The following is a 23,060-nucleotide window of genomic DNA, read 5'->3' on the forward strand; positions in this document are numbered from 1 at the left end:
AATCCAACTATATTCATTATTGTCTAATATTTTATTAATATAACCACTGCTAATTCATTTATTTTAACTACAGTAATTACCTCATGGCCAGTATCAGTCTCTAAGATGTGCTTACTTAAAGCAATTGTCTCAACAGCTCTACGTATCTCTGAATTGTGTTCAATAATACAGTCTCTAAATTTGCGACTACATTTACCTGCATAAAAAGAGGGACATCTTATGCAGGTAGCAAGATAAACCAAATGCGTAGTATTGCATGTAGCATGACAATGAAAAATATACATTATCTGTACCAGGGTCTACAAATATATTACTAGTGACTGTCTCTACAGCAACTACAATTACAGCATGGAAACGTTCCAGATTTAAGTTGAAGTTTCAATCATTAGTAGTATCTAAATCAAAATCTTTATAACAATCTTTTCTTAATATTTTTACAGTCTTTATATGCAAACCTTGGTTGGTCCCCCCAACATATGTTGTAGGTCAGGCATAGTTCTTAAAATATGCCAATGCCTACATAATATATTCTTAACTTGAGTAGTTCTATTGTAGGTAGTTGTATATTGCACCATGGTTTCATGCATAAACATACTAGCACCTCTGGATTGATTACTAGCACTGGAGAGGAAATTAGAGCACTGAAGGGAAAGAGTTGGGAAAGAGTTAAAGGTAACATTCTCATTACATACTTACGATAACGTTAGAGTAAGAGCAGCAGGTCCACATTCATCAAAAATCAGAACTAAAGACTTTCCTAGGAAACTAACCCCTCACATCTATTCACAATGCTCTGAAAACAAAACACCCTCTCCAGATCTCCGACAGGCCACATTAAAGTAAAGCAGAAGTAATCAGTGTAATCGTATACGCTCATAGGCAATTACTAGGCTAGTTACCATTGCAGGCCATTTTAATCACCATCAACCCCCTTTGTCCCATTTTTTCCTACATGGGGGTCAGGGTGTCATATTAACTGTCGCCATCTCTCTCAATTCAACATGCCTTCCTTCTTCGACACAAATGCCTGACCACCCCAGATCTTCTCTCTCACAATCCATCCACCTCTTTGCTGAAATGTGCAAACTTTATAAAAGTAATTGGTACATTGTGATAAGGTAAATAACTAGACATTTTTATAAACAGAAGATACAAATATTATAAGAAATACAATTTGTAGGTATACTGTTAGATGGGGAGGCAGTTAGATAGGATAGGGATAGTGATGAGGGAGAAGCACTGGGGTGGTAGAAGGACAGAAGGGGAGGGGTTAGTGGGAGGGAGGTAATAGTAGGAAGAGTTGTTCATGTACTGTTTTAGTAAAGTTTTGAAGGTAGGTAGATTAGTAGTAGTTCTTACAGATAGTGGGAGTGGGTTCCATACTTATTCAACATAGTGAAAGTTTAGACTTTGTCCAGCTGTTTTAGAAGATTTGGAGATAGCAAGAAGCTCTTTATCTGCAGACCTAAGGGTTCTGTTTGGGTTGTAAAGTTTGATGATGTTATTTAGAACTGGATAAGCTAGGGGCTTGTAGACCATGTTGTGGAGTGTTAATAGTTGAACATATATTGGTTGGGTAATTCTAGCCAGTTTAGTTTTTTTTAGTGATATACAGTGGTGTGTTCTAGTTTCTGAGTTGATGGCAAACTTGGCCACTTTATTATAGCACTGTTCCATTTTGGATCTAGAGGAGCTCTGCAAGTTGGCAAGTATAGATGTGCCATAAAGCAAGGAGGGTAGAAGGAAAGTTTTGGCGAGGATAACTTTGGTTAAAGAGTTTTGGGAGTGTTTGTTTCTGTAGTGTGTGCCAAGTTTCTGATGCGTTTTCTTTATGTTTTGTTGAACATGGAGATCAAATCATAGGTGATCGTCTGACAACACCTAGTACTTTGGTGTGGTGGACTATTTCAATACTGGTACTGTCAAAGCAGAGTGAATTTTGAAATAGTTTGGATCAGTAGTGCAGTTTTCTGGCTGAAAACGTATCGGAATAGATGGCAGTCACTGAGCCAGGATTCAACAGCAGAAAACATTTGTTGTGTATCAAAAAGAAGTGGGATAGTGTGGGAGAAGTATAGATTATTGTGGAATCATCTGGATGCTGTACGAGTGTTCTGCTAGTACAGGAAGTACATAGGTCATTGGTAAATATATTAAAAAGTAGGGGTCCTAAAATGGATCCTTGTGGGACTCCGGTGGGGTTTAGTAGAAAGGGGGAAATAACATTTGACCATTTTACTGCTTGTTGTCGATCGTGTAAATAACTATGGAACCATTTTAGTGTGGGAGGGGCAAGTCCTAAGTTAGACAGCCTGTTCAGGAGTAATGAGTGTGACATGGTGTCGAATGCCTTTCAGAGGTCAAGAAAAGTACAGTTTTGTACCTACCATAAATGTAGATGTTCAAGTGTTCACACTGCTGCAGTCATCACACTTGGGTTATCCTGCCGTCAGGCGGTCCCCGCAGTCGGCCAGAGTTCCAAAGTCTTGGTCCGGCGTCAGTTGCAGTCGCTTCTTCCCCGACGTCAGTGCGCCAGGGGTATATAACATGCATCTGACGATATTTTCTTCAGTTTTTCTTGCCCCAGATGTCAGGTGCCCCCAAGTGGGTAGGCAATACATATTGCTAATCAAAAATATACATATAAAATAAAAACAATACCTTCAGTTACCAGCAAATACACCCCAAAGGTTGTATAGGATAGAAGGGTATAGATAAGTCCAGCTAGTTCAGAGGGGATGGAGGGAGGGTAACCTGGACTGCAGCAGTGTGAACACTCGAACATCTACATTTATGGTAGGCACAAAACTGTACTATGTTCATCGTGTTGCACTGCTGCAGTCATCACACTTGGGTTGAATCCCAAAGCTAAGGTTGGGTGGCTGGTCTATAAAGAGTTAGGATTGGCTAAGAGGCCCTGCAGAACTGCAGTGGCAAATCCTGCTCTGGACTTAGAGTAAAGAGGCAGGTGGTAATGCTTGGTGAAGGTGTGCTCCAAGTTGCAGCCTCCAAAATTTCCTTGGTAGGTACTCCTCTGAGAAAGGCTGTTGAAGTGGGCGTTGCCCTGTTGGAATGAGGCCTAATGCTATTAGGGACTGATTTTCCATGCTGTGTGCAGCAGTACCGAATACAGTGTCCTATCCATTTGGAAATAGTCAGCTTTGAGACAGCCTTGCCTTGTGATCCTGCAGCATATGCTACAAACACAGTTGATCAGAAAGCCTTTGTTTTGTCCAAGTAGAAGCGTAGCTGCCTGTGTATGTCCAAAGAATGCAGAAGTTTCTCCCCTTTATTTTGGGGGTTTGGATAAAAAATAGGCAAATGGATGGTTTGGTTAAGAACCACACTAGATACCACCTTTGGCATGAAGGTAGGGTTTGTCCTTAAAGATACCCTGTCCTGATGAAAAATTATAAAAGGTTCCACTGCCATTAATGCCTGTAGCTCTGAGACTATTCGTGCTGAAGTTACTGCCAGGAGCAGAGCTGTTTTCCATGATAAAAATTTTAGATCGGCTGTATTGGCTGGCTCAAAAGGTGGTAGGGTCAGTTTTTCCAAAATGAAATTGAGGTCCCAAGTTGGTGTTGGTGCTCTCCGGGGCGGTCTTATGTTTTTAGCCCCTCTGAGGTACTGCTTTAGCAAGGGATGAGAGAATAAAGGAGGATCCGTGTTGTAATGTGCAGAAATGGCAGAGGCGTGGATCTTAACTGATGAAAAGGATAGGCCTCTGTCCAGCATCTCAGTTAAGTATTGTAAAATCTGAGGAATGTTTGGAACAAGAGGGTCAAGGCTGTGAGTCTGGCTCCAGGCGCAGAATCGCTTCCATTTTTCTGAGTAAGCTTTCCTGGTGCTAGGCCTCCTGGCCTCCAAAATGACATCCATAACAGCTTTAGAGAGAGGTGTTGCCTGTTTGACTAAAGTATCTGCCATGCAGCCAGGTTTAGGGCTTTGAGCTGACCGTGCAGGATCAGATGGTTTTGTTGAGTCAGAAAGTGTGGAATTTGGGGCAAAATCCATGGTGGGCCCTGAGCCAAGTTCCTTAAGATAGGGTACCAGTGCTGGCGTGGCCAGTCTGGAGCAATCAGGATCATCTGTGGTTTTTCTCGTCTGGCTTTTAGGAGTACCCTTGAAAGGAGAGGCAGTGGTGGGAAGGCATAGACTTTTAGGTTTTTCCAGCTGAACAGAAGAGCATCCACTTTCCATGCTTGTTTGTGATAAGTCCTTGTGCAGAATTGTAGTTGGCAATTCAGAGGGGAGGCAAAAAGATCTATGTCTGGGCATCCCCATTTTTGTGTTATGCTGAAGATTTGTGGATTCAATTTCCATTCGTGAGGGTCCATGATATTTCTGCTTAGGTCGTCTGCCAAAGTATTTTTCTTTCCTGGCAGGAATTGTGCTTGCAGGTGAACTTGGTACGTTAGAGCTGTGTTCCACAAGGTCATGGCTTGCCTGCATAGGGGATAAGAATGAGTGCCCCCTTGTTTGTTTATGTACCACATTACTGTGGTGTTGTCTGTCTTTAGTAGTAGTTGTCCTGGATGTAGAAGGTCCTTGAAAGCTGTGAGGGCATTTTGAACAGCCAACATCTCTTTTTGATTGATGTGAAGATGCATCTGGTCTGTGGTCCACTTGCCCTGAATGCATTTTCCTGCCATGTGTGCTCCCCAGGCGTAATCCGAAGCATCTGTTAAGAGTTTGCCTGGCTGTGGGTTGGGTAAAAGGCTGACCCTTGTTGAGGTGACATGCCTGTGCACACCATCGAAACTCCTGTTGTAGGCAGGGAATCATTGGAATTACTGCTTCTAGACTATGAGAGTGTTGAGTCCAAACACTTTTTAGGTACCATTGTAATTTCCTCATATGCAGTCTGGCATATGGTATTAGTAGTATGCAGGATGCCATGAATCCCAGGGCCTGCAGAATTTTTCTTGCAGGAGATGAGTTTTTGCCAGTAGTTGAAAATATTGAGTTAGTTGCACTTGTTTGTCTGGCGTGAGGTAAGCCATCTGGGCCGTTGTATTTAAGCTGGCACCCAGGAATGCAATCTGTTGTGAGGGCACTAGTTTTGACTTCTTTTCGTTTACTGTGTACCCTAGAGAAATTAGCAACTTTGGCAAATGCCAGATGCTGTAGAAGAGTGTCCTTTGTCTCTGCTTGAATGAGGCAGTCGTCCAGGTATGGATATATTTGAATTCCTTTTTGTCTGCAAAATGCAATTACTGGTGCCAGGCACTTTGTGAAGACCCTGGGCACAATAGATAAGCCAAAGGGCAATGCAGAGAATTGGTAGTGCATTGTACCAGCTTTGAATCTGAGGTATCTTCTGCAATTTTGTCTGATAGGGACATGCAGGTATGCCTCTGAGGTCCAGAGTAACAAGGCAAGCCTTCTTGCCCAGTATGGGTAGAAGCTGCTGTAATGTCAACATTTTGAATTTCAGAATATCCAGGTAAGTACTGAGAATTGAAAGGTCCAGTATGGGCCTCCAGGCTTTGTCCTTTCTGGGGACCAGGAAGAGTCTTGAGTAAAATCCTTGTCTTTGTTCCTGTTGTGGTACTTTTTGTATAGCTCTCATGTCCGTGAGGACTGAAATTTGTTTTTGTGCCTCTGCCCATTGATTTTGTGGCAGGTCTGGCATTCCTTTTAGCTTTAGTAAAGTATGAAAGTGGAATCTGTAACCTTGAGACACAATATTCGGGATCCATTTGTCTTGGGTGATTGTTTGCCAGTTTTGAGAAAAAAGTGCTAGTTTTCCCCCTAAGGGGGCTTCTAAAAGGGACGTGCTTGGCATACGCAAAGAAAAGTCATTGTGACTGTTTCCTGTAAGGTTGAGACTTGTCCTCACCTCCTTTTGGGGTTGAGGTGCCCCACTGTAGTTGTCTGTTTGAGCCTTGGGGTTGAGATCTGCCTCTTGGGCGTCTGTATCTGCCTCTCTGTGGCCTGTCTTGACACTGGAAAGGACCAATTCTTTGTTGTCCAATTTCTGCTAAAATGAGGTGGCTGTACCTGTAAGAAATCCTTGACTGTCTGCATAGATTTAGCTTTATCCTCCATTTTCTTTAACACCTATTCTGCCTTAACACCAAACAAGGTATCATGCTGTAAAGGAGCATCCAATAACTTTGCCTTAACATGATCAGGTAAACTCTGTTCTTTTAACCAAGCATGTCTTCGAATAACAGAACCTGTAACTGCGGCTCTACAAGAGGCCTCTAAAGAATCAAAACCACATTGCAGAGTATGTTTTCCCACCTGCTCAACTGCATGCAATAAATCCTGCATTTCTTTACAATCAGGAGCTTCTGAGCTAACGAGCATTTTCTGTTTTAACTGAGCCATTAAATACTGTTGGTACTTAAGCATGTGAAACTGGCAATTTAAAGCTCTTACTGCTAAAGCTGCAGACGTGTATACTTTTTTCCCCCATCTATCCAAAGCTCTGGAATCTCTGTCAGAGGGTACTGGATTTTTTGCAATGGAAGCCTTAACTCCTTTTGGACCCTGGAAAATAGTTTCTGGATCAGCAGAAGGGTTTTTGTAAAGAAACTTGTGAGAGTCAGGGACTCTAGAATACCTATCTGGCTTGGCTGGAGCAGGGGGCAGAGAGTCAGGAGATAAGCTGGATTCAGAGAACACATCATCCACAATGTCTAGTACAGGCGGAATAGCCAGGGGTCTGTGCTGAGGCAATAAGAGGAAATCCACGAGTCTTTTCTTGGATTCAGAGTAATCCTGGCTATCCCAATGAAAATGTTCCCTCACGGTATGTAAAGTTTCCCCAAAAGAATAATCCTCAGGAGGAGAGGCTGAAGGGATAGATTCCTCAGCATCAGAGTCCTCATAGGGGGGTAAAGAGCATCCCTGGTCTGAAGAGGAATCAGAGGAAATGGAAACCTGATCAGAGGAGTCATAGTCTGTATCCTACCTAGGCCTTTTCTCAGGAGGGGGATGGGAACCCCTGATAAGAGTAATGAGGTCTTCGGCCATTTTAAGCATCTGTTTCTTAGGCATGGAGGACTGTCCAGGAGAATGCTGTACTTGTTTCTTTGTCTTTAATGGTAAGTTGTGAAGGTCTGAAAACACCCTCAGAAGCCGATGCCTGCTCAGCGGCTCCGGACCCATCTGAGGGATTAGTTTCCGTAGGCCCAATACCTTGAGTTGCCAGAGGCCTAGATGTCTCCACGTGGGAGTCGGAAGCGGCCTGTGGCTCTAAGGTAGCGGGTGTCAGGGGCTGCGAAAGCACCTCACTGCGAACCGGCGACTGGCCTAGAAGAGGTTTCATCAGTTTTGGACCTCTGATGCCTGTCTTTATCCTTGTCTTTGCATTTTTTCGGTATTGAGGTCGTCGGCTGATCAGACGGCATGGTATAATTGAACCTTCGGCCAAAGTAGTGTAACGCAAAATCAAAACGCCTTTTTATACTGCGTTTGTTGAATCTAGCACAAAACCGCCAACTAGTGACGTCGCGATCAGGGCCTAGGCATGGAATACAGTAAGAGTGGAAGTCCTTATGAGGTATTTGCTTCCCACAAGAAATACAATTATTAACTTTTTCTGACATCGGTCTGAGGCAAGAAAAAGGTTTCCCCAACAGGGTACTTAGCTTTATTGAAGACTTTGGATCTGAAATTTGACTTCAAAAATCTCAGGAGTCGGCCAACCGGCACCTGCGAACTGCTTCTGCTTCAGGCACCGCGTGGCAAGAAAGACTTAAGAAAATGGCGTCGGATGCATATTATATACCCCTGGTGCACTGACGTCAGGGAAGAAGCGACAGCAACCGACGCCGGACCAAGACTTTGGAACTCTGGCCGACTGCTGGACCGCCTGACGGCAGGATAACCCAAGTGTGATGACTACAGCAGTGTAACATGATGAACATCAGAGCAGACATGCGGCAACCTCTGTCGCTAGCTTTGTTTACTGATTCGGTGAAGGTTAGGAGGGCTGTTGATATGCTGTGGCCTGGACAAAAACAGTGTTGTGCATTTGTAAGGAGGTTGTTATGCTGTAAGTATTTCATGAGTTGACGGTGAATAAATTGTTTGCCAGCATTTTGGAGATTTGAAAAAGTATGGCTATGGGTCAAAAGTTTGTAAGTTCAGTGGTGTTACCTCCTTTATGAATGGAAATGATATGCAACTTTTTCCAGATATTGGGTACTGTGGAATCAGGTTTTAGTCGAAACCATTTTCCTTCTATTACATATCTTGCTGATATTTTGATTCCACCATGTAGGTTTGTTTCTGGGGTTTGCCCTGCAATTGTTCCTGCATGCTGGGTATAGTGTCATGGTGTACATGTCTGCATATTCAATGGGTTTGGTGGGGATTTGAAGCTTGCCAATGTATCACATAATAGTAGGTAGTTTGTCTTAAAGAAATTTCCAGAGGTACTGTGGGTGGAAGGAATACCTGGTTTCAGTTTTATTTTGACGGAGACTGCTTATTGTCAGACCTAACAAGTGATGAAGCAAAAGGATGGTGCAAGATGCTCCCATATTAGTAAAGACAAGATCCAAGATGTTATTCTCCCTAGTGAGTACTCTTTGACTAATTGTTCTAGGGCAATTGTACTGACAACGTCCAGGAATTTCTGTGCTTGTGCACTAGTGGTGGTGTAGGTTTCCCAGTCTACAGCTGGACAGTTTAGATCACGTAGGAAAATGGTATTGGGTTTAATACAGAGTGATTCCAGTTTCTGGAGAAGAGCATTGTGGCTTTCTTTGTCATATAGGGAATTCTATACCTAGCTAATAAATGGTACGGGACCTTTATGATGGTTATTTGGATGTGAAGAAGCTCTAGTGCATCATGCTGCTTTAACAGGCTTGATGCTAGTCTCTTCTGGGTGTAGATTGATATACCTCCATCTTTTTCCCTTCCAGCACAGCAGCTGGTCTAAACATATGGAAGGAGTTTTAGCCCTACACAGCCAGAGAGTTCTCTTCTATTTTAAACCATGTCTCAGTTACTATACAGACGTCAGTGTCTTCCAGGGTGACAATATACTATTCTTCTAGGCCACAAATTGCCCCAAGGCAAGGATGGACTTGCTCATCTATATTTAATGTTACAATAAAGTACTCAACTTTCATAATGGAGATTAGGGGATCCCACCCTAAATCAAGAATCACGACAGAATCCCAAACTTGTAACCTAGGATGATCCTCCTAATGGGAATATATCTCTCAAGACAGCAGTCCTGATAGAACACCTAGATCTGGAGATGGCATTTAGCTTGTAGTATCTGGCAAACGTTTCAGTGAAGCCCATATAGCTGCTGCAAACTGATATCAAAGAGAGCATTTCTGAAAAAGGCCAGAGAAAGACCCTATTGATCTGCCTGAGTGAGGAGGCAAAGACTTTCTTTATTGCTAGAAACAAAACTTTACACACTATAAACTACCTTGACAAAGTGGCCTTAGAAAATTTTCAGCCCAATTTCTTCTTTAAGAATAGACAGTTGCGCATCTTTTCTAACAGATTTAATTTTAAGGTAAAATTGGAGCTGTCCATGGACATTCATACAGTGTTTCAGGTACTGCCCTCTATTAGAGCAACTAGATAAGAAAACTGGCAGGTTAATGGAGTGACTTCTATCCTCAAAAAATCAAATAAGGACAGCTGATGCACAAAATCTGTAATTCAGGGATTTTTCTGGTGGGAAGAAACCACCAGGAAGAGTCACCCCCCCCCCCCCCCATCCCCCAGAATCATACTTCAAATATGCTATGGAAACAGAGTTGCAAGGACTAAACTTTTTTCCCTCTCTTCATCTGCAAAATAGAAATCTCAAAGATGGACATGATCCTTGGAGGAATAATGAGAACAATATTTCTGAGAAAGGCCTTACAAATGTTTAGGGATGCTAATGAAGAAAAGTTATCACCTTTATAATGGTGAAGTCGCTTACATCAGAATCAAATGCATAAAACAGGTAGTCTAAAAGGGGTCTATATTAAATAAGCGGACGCGAGTCATAGACTCTAGTTCAGGGAATGCTGAAAATGCTGAACACTCGAAACAGCGATTTTTTCCGGGGAAAAAAAAAAAAAAAAAAAAAAAAAAACATAAGCTCCCCACACCCCCCCTACTTAAATATACCAGCTCCAAGATCACACCACAGTGGAAGAAACAGCAAATTCCCGAAACCGGCCCAGCAATTTTTTCCCAGAGAAAAAATTTGCTGTTCTGGGTGTTCGGGATTTTCAGTGTTCGCTGAAATAGAGTCGATGAATCAGCGTTCGCTTTTTTAAGCATTCGCTGATTCAATATAGACCCTCTGAAACAGCTGATACAGGAGCAGTAAATGAGTTTAAAACCTTAACAGTACTCATGCAGAGAAGTATGTCCTTTTACTTTTACATGTTCTTCTAATATTAGGTCTACAGGCAGAAATCAAGATTCTGGACCAGCTTGTTGGAACAAGAATGGTCTCTGGCCATCAAAAGAACCATGTAGCTAGTTGAAGACAGTGAAGGTCTGGGTGAGGATTCCCAAATAAGCAAGTTAGGAGAGTTCTAAAAATCTTCAAACATAGAGGCTTCTCCAAAAGATGAGCTTAACAGAGGCAACTTCCATATCGGACATGATGTCCCTCCTCACCAGGGTGTCGGGGCCAATATCAGACTAGGAGAATGATTCTGGATTTTATCAATCTGGCGTTCTGAATGAACTTTTGGATCAGAAGAAATAAGGGGAACAATTATAAAGGAGTCTTCGGGCCATTCCTGCATATCTACATCTCTCAGACATCCTCTCAAAGGAGGAATAAGGTTAAAAAAAAAAATCTACCAAGCAAGTGTCGCCCGTTTCCTAGATGGTCAAATACAAAGAAGTCCGTTCAAAAAGTGCTGAATTTTAGACTGGAAACAAAGGGGGATCCATATGCAGACAAGTAGATATGGCACAAAGATGAATTTTGATCGAAGAGTAAGAAAGACCAGAGGATAGTAACAAAAGGGGCTCTGGTTCTTGCTATGGCACAAACTTTAAAATCTTTTCTACTTGCTCATATATGACTCCCTAGTACCAGGTTTCTTAGCCTCCTTTTGTGGCTGCATGTCCTCAAAAACAGATGCCTAAACGTTATTAAAAATCTACCATCCAGGCAGTTAAATGAAGGTGCTTCAAGTTAGGGTGCATCAAACTACCCTCCATATTTGGAGTAAACCCAGTGCACAAGAAGCTTGTGGTAATTGCCCAAGGCTGTTTTCAAAATAAGTGAGAACAACTGTTGTCTAGACCAGAAGAGAGACAATGCAATTACCTTTGGAGGAACTTTCTGAATCTTTCAAATGACACTAGATGTTAGTGGAAAGACATACAGGGACACTCCAGTTGAAAGGAGTGAAAAGGCATCAGTTTTTCAGGCCTGTTTGCAAGAAATCCTGGAGCAGAATTTCTTTAGTTCTCTGTTGTAAGTGGAGGCCACCAGATCTATCTGAGAAGTCCCTACAGTTAGATAATCTCTGGAATAGTCCTGGGTTTAGTTTCCATTCATGAGGGTATGGTCATGCTTAACTTGTCTGCAACAGTGTTTTGCTCCGGCAGAACACAAGAAGCCTATACAGATAGATTGTGCCAACAATGTTTTGCTCCGGCAGAACACAAGAAGCCTATACAGATAGATTGTGCCAAGTTGCAACATCCCAGGCTACCTTGGCTAGTCTGAACTGGGGATAAGATCTGGTAACTCATTTATGTACCACATCACTCTGGTGTTGTCTATGATCACTTGAAGAGGTCCTGGGGATGAAAGATAATTTACAGAGTTAAAAACACTTATTGCAGGCAATATCTCTAATACTTTTGTATTTTTGTATATCCTGTTTGTTTCAAAAGACCCTAAATTTTTACCTCCATAGACACAGATCCCAAAGTTAAATCTGAGGCATCTGTTGTTACATACTGAGTCAGGGCTAAAAGGGAAGATCAAGATTTTAGAGAAATCTAGCTTCTCCACCAATGTAATTCCCTTTTTACAGACCCCAGAACTGGAATCTGAAAATCAGTGGAGTGAAGGAGATGGCGGTGGGACTGGGAGGCACCATACTGATTTGAGGACTCACTGGAGTTTCCTCATATGATGCTTGGTCAAATGAATGAGAATCATAATAACCATGAACCCCAAAATCCTGGAAAAATCCCTTGGTGAAGTTGCAAGTTGACTGTAAAAAATCTCAGGAACAGATCTATGCAGAGGTCTACTTTGTTCTGAGGAAGAAAAACCCTCTCTAGAGACGTAATCAGGAGGCATCCCAAAATTTTTGAATGCTCTCTTAGAATCCCAAACTGAGAAAGATTTCTTACACAAGCAAGAGACTCCTGATTTTTTCAAAATGATTCATCAAAGATAAGATGGTTATCTAAATATGGAAAAAAGTGTGTATACCCTGTAGTCTGCAATGAGCTATCGCAAGTGCCAGTTATTTCGCAAACACCCTTGATGCTGTAGACAACCTAGAGGGTAATGCAGAGAACTTAAGTGTAAGCCAGATATAAAAAAGTCTTAAAAGGTTTGAAGTCTTTGGAAACCCGAATGGGATAACAATCATCTTTTAAATTTAATATCATCGGAAAACAGAGGGGTATGAGGGGTAACTGGGACTGAAGAAATAATACATTGAACTTTGGAACTTCTCTTTTCTCAACCAGTTTGTAAAAGTCTATAACTGGTCTCCAAGATGCTTCCTCCTTTGGCACCACTGATCTGAGAGCACTGGTTTATCTCCTGGGACAGTACATGCTGTATATGAATGGAAGGAACAGGGAAGCCCGGCTTGGAGGGTGTGGAGGAATCCCTGCAAAGGAGTAGGGGGACTCCCACTCTCATGTGTATATCTTTGCCAGATAGTTCTCAGAATCCATTTGTCTGTTGCAGTATGAAAAAAAGTTAGTTCTCAGAATCCATTTGTCTGTTGCAGTATGGAAAAAAGTGCAAAAAGCAGACTTTGAGAAAGGTTTAAAGGACTGCAAGGGGGGGGGGTGAAAGGGAGGGCTCCTTTTAGAGTTTCCTTGCCAATGCTTTTTGAAAATCTACTTTTCTGAAGCTTGCTAAGACTGTTTTGTTTCTTCTAAAAAGTTCCTTAGTTAGAAGGGAAATTTCTTAAACTTAGAGAAGGAGGGTTGAAAATTTCAGGTAGCCAACCTGATTAATTTCCCTCTTATCAAGCTTCTTTAATCTTCCCAAAACCCCGACTACAACCTAGGTTCAACTGGCAGCTTGGGTGACTGACAAAGCAGTAAAGAAAGAGGAGTACTACCATCCCAGGCTGGAAGGGATGGCCCTATAGACATCTTCTATTACTATCCCTGGTGGAGGCTGAGGACATCACACTTGGGAGGTGTACTCCTAAAGATGGGACCAGGTGGAGACATGACTGAGCTGCCACAGGGGAGGAGCAAAATGCTGCACTTCTCCATTCCACGTGTGCCCCTCAGAAATACCACTGTGAGCAGTAGGGAGTGAAGGAGGAGTAATGAAGTAGGTCAACAAGGACTCCCGTGGATGTAGTTGGCCAGACCCCCATCATGCCCTTAAGTTACATGCCAGCCATAGCCCTATTGGAGGAAGTCTAGGAGATAGCTGGTGGCTGGTAGACAGTGCTGGATATGGGGCAATAGGTAGAATGGAAAAAGAATGATGTAGTGGGGGGAGAAAAAAAAAGGCAGAAGTCCTAACCATTGACCCCGGGAACTATAATCCCATTAGCCTGACGAGACTGGTCTGCAAGGCCCTGGAACGCATCATCCTGGAGCTTATAAACAAAGACATAGGTAACCTCCAAACTCTGAACCCCACTCAGTTTGGGTTTGTAAAAGGTAGATCATACCTCCTAAACCTGAATGACTTCTTCGAAGCAGTAACCAGAGCCGTAGACGTGGGTAAGGTGGTACAAACCACCTATCTTGACCTTGCCAAGGCTTTCGAAACCATCCCCCACTCTGGTATTATAGATAAACTCACTGGACTAGGCATAAATCCCTATGTCACAAGATGGGTGGTCAACTGGCTCACTGACAAAACTCACACAGTGAAAGCAGCAGACTCCAAATCAAACTTCAGACTAGTGACAAGAGAAGTACCACAGGGTTCGGTCCTGCGTCCTCTCCTGTTCACTATCTAATTCTCTGAAGTCCAAGCTAATAAAGCTGGTCTCTGGCTAACGAAATTCGCAGACTACTGCAAACTACGAGCCATAATAGATTTTCCCAAGGATGTGGACATTCCACAAAAAGGCCTCACTGAGACTGATGCTTGGTGTCAAAGTCATGGTCTAAAGCTCAGTGCCAAGTACATTGTCATCCCCTTTGGGAAAAACACCCTACCCATGAACTACCACATAGGCAGTAACCTACTAAACACCGAAAGTGTGATAAGAAACCTTGGGACACAGGTGGACAGTAGTCTCTCCTTTGATAATCACATCGCCACAGTAGTCAGGAAATCCTTCTACGTGGCACACCTCATCACAAAGGGGTTCTCCTTCAGAAAAGAGAGGTAATCGCTCCTTTCTACTCATCCCTCATCAGATCCATTATAGAGTACAACGCCCCGTTTGGCATGCACCTCACAAGGCATCTGCAACAGCTAGAAAGGCAACAGAAATATCTCACTAGGAGGATTACCGGCCTCAAACAGATGCCATATGCAGACAGTCTCAAAAATGTCCAGCTCTGCTCCCTCGCATATTGCCTACTCAGAGGCAACCTCTGCCTAACATATAAAGCCATGTCTAACCCAGATCTGATGGACATGCTACACTTAAAGAAATCCAAATCTCTTCGAGCCACATGCTCCAGGGACCTAAACCTTGTCACCACAATAAAACAGAACATCCTAGAGGGATAGATTCCTGTCCCAGAGACTTCCCATGCTCTGGAACAGGCTGCCCATTCATGTCAAGCAAAGCTCCTCATTAGTTCTCTTTAAGAGAAATCTTGACAACTGGATGAGAAACAGGAAATTCACCCGGGGATCACTGCTGTGGCTCTGCTCGACAGAGGCACAGGAAAATAATTTTCTTAGGTGGCGAAAGCCAGGGAACCTTGTTTGGCTAGGCTTATATAGGCCCTAGGGCCGATAGCCTAGTACATACCTATGAACCTAAAAAAAGCTTAAAAAAGCTTAAGTACTTCAGCTGTAGCTGGTCAAAAAATGTCCTCGTCAAGAACAGAATTTAAAATCTCAGTTTTGACATCTTCAGATAACTTTTGTGAATGTAACCATGCAAATCTTTTCATAACTGAGCCAGTAACTCCTGCTCTAGAAACATCAGTAGCATCAGTAAGAGCACTTTAAAATACTGTTAGGTTACCTGAGTAACAGAAGCAATTAAGACAACTCAGAAATGTTTTATTCTCTGAAACAGTTTATTTCTTCATATTCTCAAAAAAGGCCAGCAAAAACTTTAACATGAGCCTGGCAGTTTAGAATTATGAATGTCAAAGCAGCAGAATAACAACCTGTTCCCAAATCTATCAAATGTTTTTCCATCTTTAAATCAGAAGGAATGAGGTTAGTATTTACCAAACATTTCACAGCAGAAGAATTTGTCAAGGAAATTACTGCATGGTCAGATGTGGGATCAGAACAGCATTTACATGGCTACAGAACCTTATATAATCTATTTGCCATTTTAGGTGATGAGGGGTGGCAGCCAGGTATATTGCAGTCTGGTAAGAAAACATCTTCTGTGGTTGGTAAAACGGGGAGGGGGCACTGAAATATTATTCTCTTCCAAATTAAACAACTTGATCACTTTGGAAATGGTTTCAGGAAAAAAAAATCTCTTTGGAGGGGCAGAATCAGATGCTTAACTTCCTTCAGAATCAGACTACCTGTCTAAGGAAAATTAACAGATGAAGCCCCCTTTTCCAGTCCAGTTGCTGTTCTCCTGACTGTTATTAAGCAGTATAAGAAGTAGAGGAATTATTTCTTCCTTTATCATTCAGTGAAGAATCAGAATATGAAAGGTTAAGAGCATGAAGTAAGCCTTTACCAAAGGCTAACAAATTTCCTTTGTCCAAAGTCAGAGACAAGGGAAGATAAAACAAGAAGTTATGTACTCACCATAAAGTTCCATGCGTGTTGTCCATCTTGCCTTCATTCTTCACTGGTTGGGTTCAGAACCAATCCTCGGTTCCGTCTCGGCCTTATAAAAAGCTCAAGGTCTTTCACTAGCTCGTGGCTGTAACCCTATCCCATCATGCCCTTGGAAAACTCCCCAGATCTTGTTTGCTGATATAACAATAGATACCAATAACTATCAAACGACCCTATAGAGCAATGAAGAAGGTCGGGGAACATTATTTCCAATTCTAACCGCTCTCTCCTCCAGGAGCCAAAGGTTGGGGGAAGGACAATGGGATGCAAGAATGAAGGCGAGATGGACAACACACATGGATATGCTGAGTACATAAGCTCCCGTGACTTAGTTGTGTCCCCCTTTGCTCATTGTTGTACTGCCTTGCTGCCCTGTGTTCCCTGAATCTTGGAAAGCTGCCACAGAAGAGTTGAATGTTAACATAGATGCTAACACCTGAACTGTTGGTTGTCTCCTGAGGCTTCCACTTAAACTGGTGTGTGCTTGCATAGACTTGTTGATGTGCTTAGAGCCTGTTTTCTGATGAGCTCATTGTTTCCGGCCTGCAACTGCACACAATGAGCTCCTGCTATTATGTCTGGGAGGCCACCTTGTCAAATCCCGCCTCTGGCCGGGCTGGCAGTCTGACGAGCTTATTGTCGTGATTCCAAGTTCAGTGTCCAAGTGCTTTGTCCATAATTATTGCACCTGTCCACACAATTATTTCCATCTCAGCAGGTGCAGTTTATGATTGTGATACAACCGTTCCTGGAGTTTTGCAGTCAGCACTTTTGAATACCAAGGTAGATGGAAGATGACAACTGAGAGATGCGCTTGCAGAAGTAAAGGACTGAAAGATCCTAAGTGCAACTTAAAGGAGAGCAGCCCAGAAAGTGTCTGCTTTGAAAGGGTACTAGACATGCTGTATAGGCTTGAGAGGACTGACTTTGCAGTTTGCCACAGTATAAGAATACAGACTTTAGTACTGAGAAGATCACATGTCCTGTCGGTTAGAAGCCATTTCCTTCAAATGATCATAGACCGATATTCATCTCAATAGAGGGTTTGCTAATTCTTCAGCCTGAAGAAAGCTATCACTCTTTCAGCACCTTAAATACTATAAGCCAAGCAGAACCTTCAAAGGGCAATGCAGAGAACTGATAGTGATCAGTCCCAGTCCAAAAACGCAGATACTTCTTTCAGCCTGAAAGCAAAAGTTGAGAAGAAAGAACCTTCAAATACTCAAAGTTACCATCCAGTGATCCTTCTTCCCTGAAACTGATGAGTGATGACATCAACATTTTGAGCAAAAGTGTTTCTGCAGTGGATTGATAAATAGGAAATAAAAGCCTTTGTTCCCAGGCCACCCCTTTTCCAGTTGGGAGGCCCCAGTGGGGTAAATCCTGTGCTCCGTGGCCCGCACATAATAGGAATACAGAGGTAAGTGAGCTACTTAGATAAATAGCCTTGAGGATCTTGCGTGAAATATTCTTTGTTGAGAGAGGCAAGGTGGCAGGAGGAATAAAGGTAAAGGAAGCAATGTGTATACCTGCAAAGTAGGATAGAACCTGTCTTGGTAATGTCTGTAATTTGTTGAGGAATCTGCCTGGCATGCCTCCCAAAGGTGCTGCCAGTCTGTTCCTTCCAAAGAGGTGCTGCCAGTGCCAAGGGTCTGGGGCTGAAAAACTTAGTCCAGACCGACCCTTACGAAAGGCCTGACTCCCAAAGGTGCCAGTGTCTGTTCTGGAAGACCCCTGACCCCACTGCCTCTAGAGCTACTCCCTCTGACCCCCCCCCAAGAAGGCGACTGTCCACCCTGCCACCCTTTAGTAGGCCAATTTCTACTAAACTTTGGAGGCTGAACTAGAAAAAAATCTAGACTGGGAATCCTTAAGGATTAGCCTTGTCTTCCATTTTCTTTAAAACTCCAAAAAAGGGACAACCAACAAGACAGGAGAACTGCAAGCATCCAAAATTTTGTTTTCATTTTCAATAAATTTTGATCCCTCAATGATCAAAACATGAGATTAACATGACCCAGTGGCAGCCGGCAGCTAACATAGGCCTGTACAGCATCAAAACCACATTGCAAAGAAACCCAGGCAACCACCCAGAAAGATGCACCACCCTAATTCTTTTCTTTGCATCAAAACCATCAACTCGCCAGAGCCCAAACCCTCGAAACTGCAATCAAAAAGGAGATAATTTTCATATTTCAACATGTGAAACTGGCAATTCAAAGCAACTAGACGAGAAGGGGAAGAAGTATAACCTTTCTCCTCCCCATCTATCCAAGGCCCTGGCCTCTGCAAGAGCTGAAACCGTAAGGCCTTTCTCTTACACTCCAACCCCCTGCCTAACTCTTTATCTCTGCTACTGTCTTGACCTGAGACTCTTTTACGCACTTCTTGGTTAACTACCTGTAATACCTGTCTGGTTTAACAGCAAAGGAGGCAATGAGCTCAACCTTTAGCACCTGTCTGGCACAACACATCTTCCACTAAATTCAGAACAGGAGGTATTCCCAGGCCTATGCTGGGGTAAAAAGAGCCCCTAAGCCTTTCTTAGGAATCAGACAGCCTAACAGAATTTATTTTAAAAATTCCTGTGAAGGTAAATGGGAAAAAGAAAAATCCTCAGGAGGAGAAAAAGAGCAAGGAGAAGAATCATCCACATCAGAGAAAGATCAGAATGTCCTGCAAGTCTTCAGCTGAACTCCAGGACAGTCTGAAGCTGAAGAGTACTCCTGCAAACCTTCACATCCATGGCCCCCTCTACAGGATGGGCATAGAGCCTCTCCTAAGCCCTAATTAAGAGAATCTCTTTTAAAGTAATTATTTTTGTGTGTTTTGCCTCAGAAGAACTAAGAACCAGGGACCACAGAGAAGAAGAGCGGACACCTACCTGGACCTCTAGAAGCGACACGAAGAGAGCAAAGAGGAGACCTGCCTCTGGGAAGGGAGGAAGGAGAAGTTAAGCCAGCTGGCCGACCCTGCCTGACCTGCCTCCTGGGACATCTCCTAAAAAAAACAGCCACACCCCTGGGAACAGTACTCACAGTCCGCTCCTGGGAACTCCCGTCACTCACTGTCCCGAACCACGGTCGGCTCCTCCGCTCCTCCTAACCTCCACTAGTCTAACTGTCTTTGGCTTGGCCTTGAGGAAGCCGAGAGCCGAGCTCGGGACGGGGGCATGGAGCGGCCGGCAGCATCCCAAGGCCAACCTGGCACAATCCAGCCCCCCTTGCTATAATGCGCTTATTAAACCTAGCACAAAAAACACCACCCACAACAGCGTGCTCAGGTCCCAAACAGGGTATACACAAATTATGGTAATCCCTATAGTACTGTATCCCACAAGAAATACAGTTATTCACTTTTTCTCATTTTCTGACACTGAGTAAACCACTGAAAAAAAAATTCAAAAAGTACTTAAACCAAGTACACTATAACCAATCTGAACTTAGGTCTGAAAGAATGAAAAATTTCCGAACTGGTTGCAATACTGCTTTGCTTCTGCATCGACCATGCACAGCAAAGAAGACTGAGGATACGCATCCGCGCATTCATGCGCCGTTGACGCCTGAGTGTCAGTCATGCGCGCCCTTGACGACGCAGCCTTATACTCTCTGATTCGGGGGCCCGAGGGACAGCGGACTACCCAAGTGTTAGGACTGCAGCAATGTGAGATGAAGAACATCTTCTTTATGTGATGTTGTCCTATCTCACCTTCATTAGTCACTAGTTGGGACAGTGTTCCTAGCAACATATTTCTTGGGTGGCTCATGGGAGAATATTCTTCAGAACAGTGGACCCAAAAGAGGCCCTGTTCCTGGGGGCCAAATCCACTTTGTTCATAGGTTCACAGGTGTATACTAGGCTAATGGCCTTGGAGCCTTTACAAGTCTAGCCCATAGAAGTGCCCTGGCATCATGCCACCCGATGTTAGTTCCCAGTGCCTCTATCGGCCCTGGAGCCTTTACAAGGCAAGCCCATAGAAGTACCCTGGTATCGTGCCACCCCAGTTACTTCCCAGTGCCTCTATTAAGAAAAGCCACTAGAGTGATCCCCGGGGTGAACTTTCTATTTCCCATCCACTCATCAAGATTTCTCTTGAAGAGGGCCAGTGAGGTGCTCTGCTTGACATGTATGAGAAGTCTATTCCAGAGCATGGGCAGTCTCTGGGTTATGAACCTGTACCTCCAGCATGTTCTGTTTATTGTGGTAATGAGGTTGAGGTCTCTGAAGCATGGGGTGCGGAGGGATTGGGATTTCTTTAGATGTAGCATTTCTAACAGAGCTGGGTCAGACATGGCTTTGTAAGTCAAGCACAGATCCCACTTAGTAGATGATATGAGACAGAAAATACCTGGAGTTTTTTGAGTCTGTTCATGTAGGACATGTGTTTAATGCCTAGGATCCTCTTCGTGAGGTACTTTTGTGGCCTTTCCAGCTGTTGCATGTGTCTAGTGAGGTACATACCTAATGGGGCATTATACTCGATTGGCCTAATGAGGGAAGAGTAGAGAGAGATTATGACCTCTTTCTTCCTGGATGCAAAACCCTTGGTAATGAGATGTGCCACATAGGACTTTCTGACCACAGTGGCAATGTGGTGGTCGAAGGAGTGGTTGATGTCAACCTGTGTGTCCCCAGATGTCTTATAACACCTTCAGTGTTCAGTTGGGCTCCCATCGATGTGGCAATTAGTGGGAACTGAGTTTTTCCCAAATGGGATGACGACGCATTTTTTTGGCATTAAGCTTAAGGCCATGATTTAGACATCAGTCATTGGTCTCAGTGAGGCCTTTCTGTAGGATGTCTACATCACTTGGGGAGTTAATAACGGATCCCAGCTTGCAGTAGTCTGCAAACTTGGTCAGCCAGAGTCCCTCTGTGTTGGCCCGGACGTCTGAGAAGTAGATGCCAAACAGGAGAGGACCCAGGACCAATCCCTGTGAGACTCCACTCGTGACTAGTCGGGCTGTCTGACTTGCAGTCCACTACTTTCACACTGTGTGTTCTATCTCTGAGCCAATTTGCAGCCCACCTAGTGATATAGGGATTGATGCCTAGTTTTGTGAGTTTATCAATAGTTCCTGAGTGGGAATGGTATTAAAGGTCTTGGCTAGATCAAGGCAGGCTGTATGAACTACCTTGCTCTCATCCACAGTTCTGGTGAATGACTCAAAGAAGTCAACCAGGTTGAGCAGGCATGATCTACCTTTCACAAAACCAAAATGCTTGGGATCTAGAGTTTGGAGATTCCCTATATCCTTGTTAATTAGGTCCATGATGATGCGCTCCATAGCCTTACATATCAGACTAGTCAGGCTAATGGGGCGATAATTCCCAGGGTCTGTAGTCGCTCCCCATTTATGGAGAGGGATGACTGCAGCAGTGCCCCATTCAGTAGGGACAAAGCCTGAGGTGAGGCTGTGACTGAACAGGGTACACAGATGTGGTGCCAGTTCACTTTGTAGTTCATGTAGAACACATCCAGGGATATTGCCTGGTCCCATGGAAGCTGTATTCTTGGCTTTGGACAATGCAGCTTTAACCTGTGCTGCAGTAATGCTGGGTGCCTGGCATTCCTCTAGGGAGAAAGGGGTAAAGTTGGCAATATCTGCTGGCTCAGTATAGGAGGTAGCATTGTGCAGTAACTCAGAGCAAACCTGGGTATTGCCGTGGAGATTCTTGATATAACTACAGAAGGCTTTATGGGTTTTTTTTTTGTGTGTCTGCCGCAATTCTGCCTTCATAGCTGGCTTTAGAGATTTTGATAAGGAATCTCAACTTTTTGTTGAGGCTAATAATGAAGTTTTTCTACTCTTGGGACTTGACCTTTTTCTGCAACAGTTTCTTCCTTCTGTTGTAAAGTTTATTAATGGCAGGGGACCACTGGCTTCCTTTTTTTGGAGGATAGCATCTTGGTTCTGCTGGGTATAGCTAGTTCCATGCATTTATGTACGTGTTTGTACATTGCATTGGTGTATGATTTGGCAGTCATGCATCTATTTTCCACTGACATGCCGTGAAGTTACTCACCTCTGTTTTTAGGAGCCCAAAGTCAGCTTTGGAGAAGTTTTTCATTGTAGTTACCTTTGTGGGGGGTGTGGGTGAGATGTGGATTTCCATGGTGATTAGTTTCTGATCGGATCTAACCAGGGAGGAATTTACTATTGGTGTAGACGAATGGTTGCCCAGGTTAGTAATAACCAGGTCAAGGATCTTGCTTCCTCTAGTGGGGGTAAGAATGAACTGGTCCAGGGCATTGGAACTGATGAATTCCAGGAAGCATTGGAGCATGAGTAGTTTTCCCAGTTGATGGAGGGGTAGTTGAAGTCACCTAGTATGAGAGTGTTGGGTTGGACCCTAATAGTTTCCAGGGTGCTTAGAAACATGGAGTGAGAGTCTTGGAACATAGTTGGGGACCTATACTAGGCTATGACCTGAATCACCATGTTAACCAATGTTAGTTGTACCGGAAGTATCTCGGATGCGTTATGCTGGGCTACTAATCTGGAGGTGTGCATATCCCTTATGAATATGGAGACACCACCTCCTTTGGAGCTTCGGTCCATGCTCTGGGGCCGAAAGGTGTGGAAGGAGTTATAGCCTGGTAGCGCACTGGTGCTTTCTGCTGCTTTAAACCAGGTATCTGTTACAGCACAAATGTCGATGTTCTCAATTTTGAGGAGTCATCTGAGCAAGCGCATCTTGAGATTTAGACTTCTAACGTTGAGCAGCATGACCCTCAGATTGCATTTATAGCTGTTACAGTGGTAATTTGGTCTTTGGAACATTGCCTAAAAAGGCACTATAGGGGTGGCAAGAGCCTTAGCCAGTATCTGGAAGCTCAGTGGTGACAGATGCAGGCCATGTCTGGCAAAGCATCAAGGTGTGTCAATCATGTCATCCCAAGCAGACAGATACTGGCTCCCCTTAGAATGACACCAGAAACAAACAA

General features: G+C 43.6%; 1 protein-coding gene across 1 annotated transcript in view; it reads right to left on the reverse strand.

Annotated features, from left to right (window-relative positions):
• The window catches only part of ANKRD28 (ankyrin repeat domain 28), a gene marked incomplete in the record, with an annotated part of 2,819,689 nt that overhangs the window by 2,344,112 nt on the left and 452,517 nt on the right, over positions 1-23,060 (reverse strand).

The sequence above is a fragment of the Protopterus annectens genome, chromosome 3.part1, assembly GCF_019279795.1.
Source record: "Protopterus annectens isolate FY-2018-M chromosome 3.part1, PAN1.0, whole genome shotgun sequence".
NCBI lineage: Eukaryota > Metazoa > Chordata > Ceratodontiformes > Protopteridae > Protopterus > Protopterus annectens.